At 40.6% G+C, this 15,137-nt stretch overlaps 1 protein-coding gene across 1 annotated transcript in view; it reads right to left on the reverse strand.

Annotated features, from left to right (window-relative positions):
• LOC115473928 (rho GTPase-activating protein 15-like) overlaps positions 1 to 14,794 on the reverse strand; it is a 172,767-nt gene extending 157,973 nt beyond the window's left edge. The window contains exon 1 of the mRNA XM_030209135.1: positions 14,666 to 14,794. The gene's annotated coding sequence lies outside the window, so the exon portion shown is untranslated. The remainder of the gene's footprint in view (positions 1 to 14,665) is intronic.
• Positions 14,795 to 15,137: the final 343 nt, after the last annotated feature.

Raw genomic sequence — 15,137 nt, forward strand, 5'->3', positions numbered from 1 at the left:
CTCTTTAATATATGTACCCCTGACAACTACCTGTAGTCCTTTTTAACCCTTCCTTAAGTAAACAGTGAACAAAATAATTTGCTTAATATTTGGGGGGGGGGGAGGTTGCCACTTATCATGCATTAATTTTGTTCATCTGTCTGTCCTCTCTATACTCTCACTACACAGGAATAAAGCAAGTAGTTACAAGAAGTATAAGCCAACATGAAGCATGGAAACTCTTTCAAAATACCAAACATGAATTCCACCTGTTAAAAAATGTCATAAGAATAGCATCTAAATGGTGCAATGAAAAAGGCTATTGAAGTCAAAAGTGAATCTAGGATCTAATGAAGAAAACAGAATGATGTATAACCACTGGCAAATTACACGTAAAACATTAATAAAGCAGGCCAAGAGAAAATTTTTGGAGCGACTTTTCAAATAGGTACAATCTAGAAACAAACGTTTTTCAAGTATATTAACCACAAGAAATCAGCAGGGAAGTTAATTAGGCCATTAGAGGATTAGGGAGTAGAAGGGTCACTCAGGGATGATATAGCCATAGTAAGTAAACTAAGGGCCTCTTTTACAAAGCCACACCAGGAATTGAATGGGCTTCCTCTCAATTTTACGCACCGAGAATTGGTAGCATGACTTTGTAAAAGAGGCCCTAAACAAATTCTTTTTTTGAACTTCACTGCAGAGGATGTCAAGGAGATACCCAGACCAGATCTTTTCTTTGTAAGCCGCCTTGATGGATTTTCCCATAGGTGGGATAGAAAGTGCTAAATTTGAAACTTGGAGATTAGATGTGAGGTCTCCACTTATGCAAGTCCTGAACAAGTATGCAAGTATAAGAAACAAAGTGTTTGCCATTGATGATCATCCTGAGTACCTGTTTTTTCTCAAGCCTTCTCCACCTTCCCACTGTCATTTGCTAACTACGTTCTACGTGGGATTCCTTTTCGTTTTCTTCTTTCTTCTTGAACAAATTACAGCCAGAACTCATATACATATATTATGTAGTTTCCAGTTAAATATCTGCCGGGACCCACATAAGTGTTGGTGGCTATCTTAAGTCCAGTCAGACCCTGACATGACACAGTATTGAATACCAGGACCTAATTCTGCCCACACTGATCAGTGTTTAAAAACCCACTGATCAGCGCCGGCTGAATATTGACTGGACAATTGCAAGGTATATGGAATAACATGGGGTATTGAAGGAGAGCCAACATGGATTTCACAAAGAGATGTCATATAACATATTAGTCTACTAAAATTATTTGAAGTCAAGAAAAAAGCATGTGGATGCTCAACAAAGAGTCAGTTGATGTGACCCTCCATTTTGTATAGGATACTGAGGTAGGAATTAGGATATCCTTCAGTATTTTACAAAAGGCTCCGCTGAATGCGGAGCCTCTTTAAAAATAACACATATAAGAATGATGGTAAATACATGTGTATTTACCAGCATATACAGCAGGAGCTTAATTTGAAAAACCCACATGTGCAGAAAAAGAGCAGCATCACTTGTCAGCTTCCAAGCATAAGTATCGTCAATTATACTTGTAAATGCCAAGTTTCGATACTTCCATGTATGAGTGCCAGCAATTATGCATATAAGAGCCATATTCCATACAATTATATGTATAATTGCTACCAATTAAGGAGTAAAGCCGGAAGGGTACATATTTACTTTTTAAAGGCTCCACAAAGAGCCGAGGGAGGGGGAGGGAGCTAAGTACATTTGCCTCCTTAATCACTCATTTTAAGCCCTAATCAAAATAAGCACTTTGTAGAAACTTATGCTGGCATTGGTAGAGGTGCAAAAGCTGATGGGAAATTGTTTCCTGATATATGTATATATGTATAACTTGTAACTTCAAGAAAAAGATTTCGTATAACTCACTCATTTGTAAGACAATTAGTTTTAAGGTATGGTGCCTCAGCAATGCAAAATCCCACAGTATTTTGCCTAAAGGCTTTTCTCTGCATCTACGTCTTCATCAGTACCATGATGTTACTATCACCATCCTGAAAATTTTAGCATTATTTTTAATATTTTAAACTTTTTACTGTTTTAAACTTTTTAAACTTTTAATATTTTGAAAATAATAAATATCACTTAGCTGAGTAATTATTTTCAAAAGGGGAAGTAGTGCTGACACATGTTTCAAGCTGTTTTAAGGTGCTCCCCTTTCAGCACTGCTAAATGAAGTTGCTCATGTCTCCCTACTCTTGTCTTACATATATTATTTATGCCACTATTTGAGATCGCTATATGTATAAGGAACATATATTTCTGTTGCTTAACAAAGAAACTCTATTATAAAATTGCTTTCTAAAGTTACCTACTATTTAGATGCCCAATTCTATAGTTGGAATGTCCTTCTGTAGTTTCCATAGTCTGCTTGTGTTACAGCATTGAATATTTTTATGTCATCAGTAGATTCTATCAATTAATTATTTGCCTCATTTTTCATATCATTAATGAAGAAGTTAAGCAACACTGGTCCTAGTACAGATCCCGGGGGCACTCTACTTTTACCTCTCTCAAATGGGTAAATTGATTCTTCAGATCTACTCTCTGTTTTCTCTCTCTTCACCAGTAAACTTCACATCCTATCCCATGACGTTTTGATTTCCTCAAATACCTTCTGAAAATCTAAGTATACTGTGGAGGACTTTGTAGAAGCCTTGTGCAGCATCTAAATGTGTAAATAGCCTATGCATGTGGATTGAACACACTTGTAATCTTAAATGATGATCTCAGATTGCTGTTATTTATATGTATAGATGCCCAGATTGAAAGGGGGAATGTCTTGGGTATTAGAAATAATTATGGGCTGGATTCGGTAGATGGCGTCGAAGAATAGGCACTGGTAAAAATCCACACTAGGTGCTATTCCATAAAGAGTGCTCCGGGCTGAGAACTCTATAGAATAGTCCTTAGTGTAGATTTCCATGCCCAAATTTTGGCGCAAGGACTTATACCAACTGAAGCTTGGTATAAATCCTGGCATGCAAGATGGGCACACAACCCCAAATTCAGTAACACTGTGCATAACTTTCTAGAATGCCTTCACATGACCATGCCCCTTTTTGGGTTGCATGCAAGAAGATTTAGGCTCAATTATTTATAGAATTGCGCAGATCGGAAATGTATTAAGTTATGTCCAATAAAAAAGGTATCATCTTATTTTCTTTTCCATCTTTTATTTTGTTTGATTTCTATTGATAACCTTTAAGAGTGGACTAACACGGCTACCACACCTCTTTACTTAGAATTGCGCATAACTCCAAATTTGTGCAATTAACGCCAATGATTGATTGTTAGCAGCCAATTATTGAGTACTAATTGTTCAATAACTAATTTAGTTGTGTATACAACTAGGATCACGTCTAAATTTGGGTGCCCAAATTTGGATGACCTTTATAGAATCCAGGGATATATATGTAGTTCTAGGAATTGAAAAACTTTAGAAATTTTCAGTATTCTATGAAAGATCCAACTTGCCTTTAGCTGTTCTATCTCACATGCCCTGGAAAGGATGCATTTTTAAGCTTAGTGTAACATAAAAGGTCCTGTCTGTACACACTGAGCAGGCTATGAGGCTTGTAATCTCATTAAGGAAGCTTTTGCTAATAAGTAAGCATGTGAAAGCCTGGCTTTTATCCCAAGCCTTTCATACATAGAGTGACTGACTATACACCATTCTGCACCTGGACTAGCTTACTACACACCCTGTAACTTAGACCAGTTCCTTATATCTTGTTTAACTGTACAAAGAACTTGCTTTGAGTCTAGCCACTCATCTGTTTATTCCAACTGATTCTGTACTACCCATCTTGTCCCCATCTATATATCTGCACATGGTCCCTTGGCTACATAGTAAGCTATATTGTAGAAAGTATTAGCATCATATCTATGTTATTTGAATGTTCTAATGTGTGTTTATTAGGTGTTTCATTGGTATTATGCTGATATTGTATTATATCTCTGTTATATGGGACAGTTCTTCCATGGTGTCTATTATATATATATTATATATATTTGTATAGTACTAACACTTCTCATTGGAGTGGAGCAGTAGCCTAGTGGTTAGTGTAGTGGACTTTGATCCTGGGGAACTGGGTTTGATTTCCAGTGCAGCTCCTTGTGACTCTGGGCAAATTACTTAACCCTCAATTGCCCCAGGTAATGTAGTTACAAAAACCACAGAAAGGCAGTACGCCAAGTCCCATTCCCTTTCTGTTATATGATTGTTTTAAAGTGCTGTTAGATGTTTGTATTTCTGATAGTGTTTCCTGTTAGTCCTATTATTAGGTTTCATTTTGCTGTTTAAAAGTTTACCTCATTCATTGTACTTATGTTTATATTTGGTCATAAGTACATAAGTATTGCCACACACTGGGACAGACCAAAGGTCCATCAAGCCCAGCATCTTGTTTCCAACAGTGGTCATCCAGGTCACAAATACCTGGCAAGATCCCACGAAAGCTCAATACATATTATGCTGCTTATCCCAGAAATAAGCAGTGGATTTTCCCCAAGTCAATTTAATAATGGTCTATGGACTTTTCCTTTAGGAAGCCGTCCAGACCCTTTTTAAACCCCGCTATTTCTATGCTGATAACAAAACTGTAGGTTTTATGTTAAACTGTACCTGCTGTACACCGCCTTGGGTGAATCTCTTTATAAAGGTGGCTAATAAATCCCAATAAATAAATAAATTGTGTTAAGTCCTTAACATGCAGTTAACACATGCTAACAGGCTACCACAGAACACATTAAAGTGGTTTATGTTATTTTGCCTATTTGTGCATGGTAACCTGTGCATTACCTATTTAAAATATATATTTTAGGAGGGGTGAGTCATGGGTGGAGAGTGAGCATTCACTTCTTATCCAGCTAGAGCATTATGACTAATACATGCTAACCTTATAAAGCAGAGTTAATACAAGAGCACATAGGGCCAAGTTCAGTAAATGCTGCGCATAATTAGGTGCCAGGAAGAATCTGCACTAAGGGGTCCTTTTACTAAGGTGCGCCTTTTTTTTGACAAAAATGGACGTGCAGCAAAATGAAAATTGCTGCGTGTCCATTTTGGGTCTGAGACCTTACCGCAAGCCTAGCGGTAAGGTCTCACGCGGTAACTGGGCGGTAATTGTCTATCCAGCTTATAATCGAAAGACAAAAACGCCTATATTGCGACCTAAATCGGGAGATAGGCATTTATCTCCCCAAAACGAATAACGCGGTATAATCGAAAGCCAAACTTGGACGTTTTCAACTGCACTCCATCGCGGAAGCGTACAAAGTTGATGGGGGCGTGTCGGAGGTGTGGTGAAGGCGGGACTGGGGCGTGGTTATCACCCAAACAGAGATGGGCACCTTTCGCCGATAATGGAAAAAAAGTATGCGTTTGTAGCTAGAATTTAGGGCACTTTTCCTGGACCCTGTTTTTTCACGAATAAAGCTCCAAAAAGTGCCCTAAATGACCAGATTACCACCAGAGGGAATCGGGGATGACCTCCCCTGACTCCCCCAGTGGTCACTAACCCCCTCCCACCACAAAAAATGATGTTTCACAACTTTTTATTTTCACCCTCAAATGTCATACCCACCTCCCTGGCAGCAGTATGCAAGTCCCTGGAGCAGTTGTTAGGGGGTGCAGTGGACTTCAGGCAGGTGGACCCAGGCCCATCCCCCCTACCTGTTACAATTGTGCTGCTTAATGCTTAGTCGTCCAACCCCCCCAAACCCACTGTACCCACATGTAGGTGCCCCCCTTCACCCCTTAGGGCTATAGTAATGGTATAGACTTGTGGGCAGTGGGTTTTGAGGGGGATTTAGGGGGCTCAACACACAAGGGAAGGGTGCTATGCACCTGGGAGCTCTTTTACCTTTTTTTTTGTTTTTGTAAAAGTGCCCCCTAGGGTGCCCGGTTGGTGTCCTGGCATGTGAGGGGGACCAGTGCACTACGACTCCTGGCCCCTCCCACAAACAAATGCCTTGGATTTATTCGTTTTTGAGCTGGGCGCTTTCATTTTCCATTATCACTGAAAAACAAAAACGCCTAGCTCACAAATTGTCGAATAAAACATGGTCGTCTATTTTTTTTGAAAATACGGTTCGGTCTGCCCCTTCACGGACCCGTTCTCGGAGATAAACGCCCATGGAGATAGACGTTTTTGTTCAATTATGCCCCTCCACGCGCGTCAAATGCCACAATGTGCATAACTGCTGTGCGCCAGAAAATAAAAAATATTTTTCAGATGCACGTAGCGGATGCGCACCAAAATTGAAATTACCACAAGGGCCACACGGTAACCGGATGGTAAGTCCAATTTGGTGTGCGCAGATTAGTAAAAGGACCACTAAGTGCTTTTTAATGAAGAGCACTTCGGGCTGAACGCCCTTAGAACCAAATTCTATAAATCGCGCCATTCTTTTGACTAAAATTTAGGTGCACCCTTTTAGGCCACCTAATACTAGGCCTTTGGGTGTATTTCATAATAGTGCACATAGTTTTTTTGAAATGCACACAACCCGCCCATTCCACGACCACAGTCATGCCTCCTTTTTGACTGTACGCATGAGAATTTATGCGTACCACGTTGTAGAATACGTATAGAAAATTGTGCATGTAAATACTAATTAAAGCCAATTAGTGTCGCTAATTGGTTAAGTACTAATTATTGACACTAATTGGCTTGTTAATCAATTAAGTTGTGGACACAATTTGGCCAAGCAGCCAAATTAGAGCATACAACTTAAGGCACCAGATATAGAATTTGGGGGGTAGAACTTAGCATGGATTCCTGCACCCAACGTTGGGCATGAGGATTTACACCTGCTGAAACCTGACGCAAATCCTGGTGTACAAGCTGAGTATGTAATCCCGGTATTCTATAACACTGTGCCTGAATTTTGGGAACGCCTTTGACCTGCCCGTGCCCCTCCCCTGGCCACACCTGCTTTTGAATTGTGCACAAGACAATTTTGGCTCAATGTTATAGAATAGCACACAGACAGATCCATGAACAAACCCTAATCAGTGCCAATTAAAATCAGTGACTGTTACCTGCTCGTTAACTAATTAGTTTGCATGCATATCTGAGATCTGCGTCCAACATTAAAGCATATGACCTGCAAATTTAAAAAAGAAAGAAAGAAAGAAAAAAAAAAGCCTTACAAAAATGCTTCGTTAAATCTGGGCTTAGTGCACAGGAAAGTCCTGAGTTTGAATGTACTAAGCCCAGGTTTTACCACACTGTTCTAAAAGGGCCTCATACTTTTTCTGGGAAAGTGGTAGTGTTGGAAAGAAAATGAGAACATTTAAAAGCATTGTTCTATGGCTGAATGCTTCTGTTTTCTGCAACATGGAAGTAAAATGCCACAGAGCAATATTTCTACAGATACACTGAAAAGGAAATGGCCAGGAAATGACTATCTATGTGACAATACCCTGAAAGATTCTTTCAAATGTTTGCTAACACAAAAGAATGTAGTGCCATCATAATCTTCAAGGAGCAAGTGAACAACAAACTATTGGCATCTAAATGATCTACTTTTCAAACTACAACAGTCTTACTATTCTGTCAGTATTTCTGAAATTTTATTTTTAGAATTCATAAACTCAAGTAAAATAATTTACGGTTTTTATATTGCCCTGTCATGCTGTAAAAGTATCGAGTTTAAAGCAATTCTGTCTATGTATATAAAGGTGACTGACTACTTCCATAATAAATTTTAAAAATATTAATCTTGAATTATCAACCAAGTGAGATTGTCAGCTGGCTCTAGATTTGCCCAACAGGTTTGATCAAGTCCAGGATTTACCCCATTGCATGTAGGGGCTTGTAGTTCTGAGTTCCAAACTGAATTCTCTAAGAAAAGCAACATTGCAAGTTCCTGCATGCAATGGGGGAAACCCAGGACTGGATCAATCCTATCCAGGGAATCTGGATCCAATTACTAACCCTATAACCAGGTATCCTTCACTTTCCCTTTCCGTGCTTCAGTTCTCTACCCATTCAGAGGGGACAAGTATAAAAGATAGACCAGGAAGGGGGAGTGGATGAATTAGGTCAGAAGGAAAGATTTCACAGAAAAGTCAGCAAAGTGAAGTCTAGAATAAGGAAGAAAATTCAAAACTGTGCTGATTCTGAATGGGGATTTCAACTGCTCTAAGTTCTCATTTCATTTCATGTAGATATTTACAAGCGCTGCTCTTCACTCCATGCTTGCCCTGCCCCTGCGGCTGCTTTTTACTCTTGTCGCACATGTTCTGTTTCAAAACCGAGCATGCGACTGAGGGGAAAAGCAGCCGCACGGCACGGCGGTAGAGGTGAGCAAAGAGCAGCGCTGGAGGGGGGCCTGGCACCAGAGTTCTCTCTCCTGCTCCTGTCAGGATACGATCACTCGGGGCCCATCAGGAGCAGGAGAAAGAGAGAGACACCGGCACCGGGCCCCCCTTGGAGGCCGGGCCCGGGGAATTTTGTTCCCCTTCTTGGCGGCCCTGCTAGCATCTCATTACTATGTACCATGTGAAGTAACCTAAACAACATTGTAATAGGGAACTTAAACCAGAATTAGAGCCCTTTAGCATACATTAAGAAGCAAATAACATGGGTTAATGCCTAACACAGCCTGATAAATGCTCCCATAAGTGGGATAGAGTAAAAACAGATAAGTTACACAAAACAAAAATCTAAGATGCACGGCCCTTATTTGGCAGTTTTATCCCTAACACTTATACCACAAGACTACCACTACAGGTCAATATATTATTTTGAACCCAGTGGCCCAATAACGAAGGAATTACTAAGTATTATTCTTTCCCCACCTATAAGACAGCAGGGAAATTGCCAGTAGCTAAGTGGGTCTTCAAAGGGGTATCAGGGTCTTATTGGAGGTCCAGGAGTGTCTTGAGGGGGAATCTTACTCAGGGAGTCTATAGAGGTGACTTTGGAGGTCTGGAAAGTCACGTATTAGCACCCTGATGCTCTTCAGGAGGAAAAATAACTGTTTGCAAAATTCAAATAAACTGAATTATTTACTTTGTATAATATTTATTTATTTATTTATTGCATTTGTATCCCACATTTTCCCACCTTTTTGCGGGTTCAGTGTGGCTTACAATAAGAAATGAATGATGGAAGTACAATTTGTTACAAATTGGTTATGGATTACATTGTGCAGAATTATGCGAGACAATCGAAGTGTCGCTAAGGAGTGCAACAATGGAACGCGTGTAGCGTCTTGTATTTCAAGCCCTTGCAATTGGGGAAGTGGAGGTTAAGGAAGGTTCGGGATGATCTTTTGGCATTTCTGGGTGGTAAGTCTATTAGCTCAGACATGTAGGCTGGGGCTTTGCCGTGGATGATTTTGTGGACTAATGTGCATACTTTAAAAGTGACGCGTTCCTTGAGTGGAAGCCAGTGCACCATTCTCTCGTAATGGTTTTGCACTTTCATATTTTGGCTTTCCAAAGATGAGTCTGGCTGCCGTATTTTGGGCTGTTTGAAGTTTCCTCAGTGTTTGCTCTTTGCAATCTGCGTATAGTGAGTTGCAGTAGTCCAGGTGGCTGAGTACGAGGGATTGCACTAGGCTGCGAAAGATGGATCTTGGGAAGAATGGTCTTATCCTTTTCAATTTCCACATGCAGTAGAACATCTTTTTAGTTGTGTTGTTTGCGTGAGTTTCGAGTGTTAGGTGGCGGTCGATAGTGACTCCAAGGATTTTGAGCGTTTCTGAGATTGGAAGGTTTAGGTTTGGTGTGTTTATAGCGGTGAATTCCTTTGTGCTGTACTGGGAGGTGAGTATCAGGCATTGAGTTTTTCAGCATTTAATTTCAGACGAAATGCATCTGCCCATGTGTTCATGATGTGTAGGCTTTTATTGATTTCGTTGAAGATTTCGTTAATGTCTTGTTTGAAAGGGATGTATATTGTCACGTCATCAGCGTATATATAAGGGTTGAGGTTATGGTTTGATAGGAGTTTTTCCAGAGGGATCATCATTAGGTTGAAAATGGTTGGTGAGAGAGGTGATCCTTGTGGTACTCCACATTCAGGTGTCCATGCCTTAGACGTGGTTGAATTTGATGTGACTTGATTGAGATCTTTTGAATGCATTAGCTTTTTTTTTACATTTCATTATTATATAGCATGTGTTGCTTTAAACATAATTTTGCTATTTAATAGACATTAAATAGCAAATATTGTGCATTATTCCATTAACACTTTAATAAGCACCAACTCCCCCTCAGTTCATTTTGATGCTTTAAAAATCTTAGTGCATGTAAAATTGGTCACACCCAAATAAACCTACAAATTAAAATGCATACAATCAATGTGCTTGTATTAAAAGTTTCAATGTGTGTGCAAAAACGTTATTATTTATTAGGGTTTATTTACCACCTTTTTGAAGGATTAAACTAATGTGTGACACAAAGCAAAAAAAATAAACAAACTGGAAATAGTCAGAAAAATCCTAAAATAACAATTTGTTTGCCATGCACATTCCTAATAAAACAATTATGGGTTGATGGTCAAAGTTAGTTAACTAGTCAGGAGAAGCTCCTGTCCACTTAAATTGTACTTAGGGGTCATGAGCAGATATTCAATGACACTTAACTACATTGTGCTGCTGAATATTCACTCTTACTACCATGGGATTCTCTGGTCAATGCTGGAGAGTCTGGAGGTATAGTCAGGAGTTATGTGAGCACCAGTGGTATTCCAAGCTGGTGCTCGCATAGCTCACAGGTATGTTGGACAGCATAAATTTAGCTCTATGATATAGGGTTACCATATGGCTCCAGAAAAGGGGGAAAACAGCATACAAATACAACAAGGCAAACAAAAAAAGCAAACACTGGGCCTTCAGGATTGAGAAAAATGTAGTCCTTTAATATCACAAATACCTGACACGGGCCGTGTTTCGGCGTACAACCGCCTGCATCAGGGGTCTCAGCCAGGTCACGATCACTGCACATCAGCAGGGTAACCCTTACACTACATGGAAGCTTCTCTGTTTCTAGAGACTCTGTATTGGATATACCATTGCCAGCTCCAAAGTTCGGTATGCTGACCTGTGAGACAACCCTCAAGACCCAAGCTGGAGGCCCCTGAAAACTCCACATTATAGTGGACCCCCAATCCTTTGTTATGGAAACTCCCACTTATGTGTACACTTCCCCTCCCAAGGCACCTCCAAAGTATGAGCTTGAGTCATGGGATGATGTGCAGCCACTGCCCTCAGTGAGGTCCCTAAAACAGCTAGCATGAGTACCCCATAGACAGATGCCCCCAAAGTTGGGTTTCTCACCTTGATGTCTGGAAATTACATTTCCCCTGGGGGTCCCAGCAGAGGTAGCAAGAAGGATTAGTGGCTCTGACAGGGTCCACTGCCATCTCCCAGCCAGCTGTTGGACACATAGGCATGGGGACACATACACACCCACATCCCTGACAAAAATGGAAACAACAGCCCCATCCATGCAACAGTGCAGTGTCATAGTACCTCCCAGCAAGTACTTGCTCATCCAGGACTCTCCAGCAGGGCCAGAACCCATCCTGCATGCCCATAGCCAGACAACCCATGCAGACCTGCCAAGTGTCCTGCATTCAGCGGGAGACTCCCACTTTAGTGGGTCATCTCCCACACTCCTGCCAAAGCGGGAAAGTCTCTCGCTGAGCCACACTGCGCCAGAGGATCTACTGCCATCGCCGCCACCACTTCTCTCTTGATTAGCAGCTACAGCAAAACAAGAAAAAACAAGTGTGGGGCCACAGCAGCCTTCAGGCATGCACTGTAGGCTCTGCCGGTCCTCTGCCACGGGAACGGGAAATTGATGTCAGTGGGGGCAGAGGACGGCAGAGCTGATAGTGCATGCCTGAAGGCTGCTGTGGCCCTGTTCTTGTTTTTCTTGTGTTGCTGAGGCCACTGTTGCAGCATTGGGAAAAGCAGCAGCAGACAGGAAACACGGGTACTGGGTGAAAAGGGTAGAGGCAAAGGGAAAGGGCGTCAAGAGGGAGGCAGGAGGTGATAAATAGAAAGTGCAGAGGGGAGAACAAGAAAGATGAGTGGGGACACTGGATGGAAGAGCAGTACAGAGAGAGATGAGTGGGAAGATGGGGAGAGAAAGAGGGGATGTGGAAAAGGGCAGGGGAGAGACAAGCTGCTAGGGAGAAGGAAGGGGAGCAAGGGGGAGACCCTGGCTGGTCAGATGGAGAGAGAAAGAGGAGAAATGCTGGATGAAAGGAGGGAGAGAAAGAGGAAAATGCTAGGAGAGGGCAGAAAGAGGGAAAACACGGGATGCAAGAGGGGTACAGAGAAAGAGAGAGAGAGAGATGAGTGGAAAGATGGGAGAGAAAGAGGGGACATGAAAAAGGGCAGGAGAGAGAGAGAGAAGCTGTTGGGGAGAAGCATGGGGAGAAACTGGGGGAGATGTAGAAATGCTGGATGAAAAGAAGGAGAGAGAGGAAAAATGCAGGAAGGAGGGGGCAGAAAGAGGGAAGACACTGGAAGGAAGGGTAGGGAGAGAAAGAGGAAAGACACTGGAAGGACGGGGAGAGAGAGGACATGCTGAATGGAAAAGGGTAGAGAGAGAGAACTGGCTAGAAGGAAGGGGAGATAGAGGGAGACAATGGATGGAAGGACTGGGAGAGGGTAGGTGGGTGGAAGGATGGGGAGAGAAAGAGTGATGACACTGGATGGAAGGGTAGGTGAGAAAAAGGGAAGGTGCTGGATGGAAGATAGGGAGAGAAAGAGGAGACACTGGATGGAAGGATGCAGAGAGAAAGAGGGGGAGACACTGGAAGGATGGGGAGAGAAAGAGGGGAGATGCTGAATGGAAAGGGGGAGGGGATAGAGTTAGTGAAATACTGGAAAATAAGAGGGAGGGGCATGGGGAGAGCAAAAGTGAGGAAAAGATGAAAAGCCATTGGTAGATGAAGTGGAAAAAAAAGGGAAATTAAAGAATGGTTAGTAAGAATGAATTAAATCTGGACAGACAGAAAGGCAGAAAAATAAATTGAAGAGAACAAAGAAAAAGGAGAAAAAATGACAAATGGATAGGAAACCCTGGCAAGAGAGTTAAGAGAAGACGAAGGAAAGCAGAATCAAGAGACTGGGACCAACACAATTAGAAAAAGTAAATGGCCAGACAACAAAGGTACAGAAAATAATTTTATTTTTAATTTAGGATAAAGTAATGTGGTAGCTGTGTTAATAAAGGTTGTGTTAATAAAGGTTAATAAATGCAAATAAAACACAAAATAGGAAATAAAGTGATACCTTCACTTATTTTAAAACATTTTTGATTAGCCTTCAGAGATCAGCACTTCCTTCCTCAGGAAAGGAGAGGATTCCATAACTGCATTATACTGTCCTGACCTGAGACAGGAGGATTTGGCCTCTGAAAGCTAATTGAAAAGGGTATTAGGCTCTGAAGTATAATAGGGGAGATTACGGGAAGCAATGCAGAAGCAGGGGCCAATTGCACTACACCAGAATTATTTACTTATTTATTTATATACAGTTGGCACTGCATCGCATTAGATGCAGCAGGAGGAGGTAGTGTGGTTGTTCCTGCGCTATCTGCAACTGCAAGTAATGCAACACCATGTAGTGCGGTAAATGCAGGAAATATGCTGAACATGCACTTATCGCAAAGACTTTGCAGTTACCGCACATTAATTTTTGCATTAAAAGTGTGATAACTTCAAAAGCTACCCCACTTTAATAAAAGAGCTCCATAGTTAACCAGTTTGGCAAAATATATTTAAAATAATTATTTATAGGGTCACTTACATGAACATTAACACACATATACCAATCGTGACCTGTAAAAATGTATTTCACTGTTTTCTCTTTTCATTTATTTTCTCTTTCCGCTTTCCATTCTATTGTATAGCTGTAACTTACTGTGCCTCCTTGTATATTTGTGTGCTTATAAAATGTATTTTATTCTGTTTTTTTCACCCCACAATTCAAGAAATAAAAAAATAGGAAATTGTTACCATTTGGTACTTAAGGAAAAATCACTGTTGAGAAAATCCCCATGGGCCACTTGCATATTTTCATCTACATTCAATGTAGAGAAAACCCTTTAGTACAGTTTTGTACACTATTTTCAAATATATTTTCCTTCTAACTATCTAAAATACTTTTTAAAATTAGACTTATTGTACTAATCCATCAAATGTAGTTCCTCATATTTTAATCTGAAGTTGATGGGAAATTACACTATTTATCTCCTCTGTAGACTTCTTAACCTTAGAGAAACTTAGGTGTAAAGCACATGCTAAATTTTTAAGTTTTCTTTGGGATTTAAATATATTTTCTAATCTGTAGTCTAGAATCCCGAATATCTTAAAATAAAGCATATGCACAGCCTAATTATTAATCAAATTTAAAATGTAGCTTTTACGGTAAAGCATTTAAGAAAACTCTATCAAATCCGTCTCGCACTGTATTCCATTGACAGACGTTCAAGGGTCAGTGCTATTGCATGCTACTCATGCATAACTGAGCTGTTGATTTAGGTAGTGCAGTGAGCACTACAGTTTCTGGGCTACTGCTAAAAGTTTAACTGAAAAAAATATAGAAGGCAATATCTAATATTAACATAAAATGAGCTAATTGTGCAAACTTGTAGCCTCTTACCTATTATCTGATGAAGTGGACTGTTGCCTCAGTTTGGTTAGTCTTTAAGGTGCCATCAGCTTCTTTGTTTTACCTGGCAATAGTTCTCCTTTTTCCCTCTTACACTGCCATCAGTTTAAAAGCACTGCCAAGTATGTGTTTCATCAGAAAAGAAGAACTCTATGGGCTTACTTTTGCCAAAAACAAGCCGTCCCTTGGGTGTAAGTATAATAGCGCACACTGGTGATACACATACCAAGGCAAGAAGAAAAAAAAAAGATATGCAAATACAACCACTTCCTGCTTATAGGGAGTTAACCACACACACTGCACATTATCTTATTTAAAGACAGAAACAGAAAGTTACTTATATGATCTTATAGAAATATTATGTTATGCGGAGGCAGTTATGCAGTCAAACCTGTGAGGGTTTTTTTTGCTCTCATTAATGTTAATGCAGATGGAAAAAAAAAATAAAAGCTGGCTGTGAGAT

This window comes from Microcaecilia unicolor, chromosome 7 (genome assembly GCF_901765095.1).
Source record: "Microcaecilia unicolor chromosome 7, aMicUni1.1, whole genome shotgun sequence".
Lineage (NCBI taxonomy): Eukaryota > Metazoa > Chordata > Amphibia > Gymnophiona > Siphonopidae > Microcaecilia > Microcaecilia unicolor.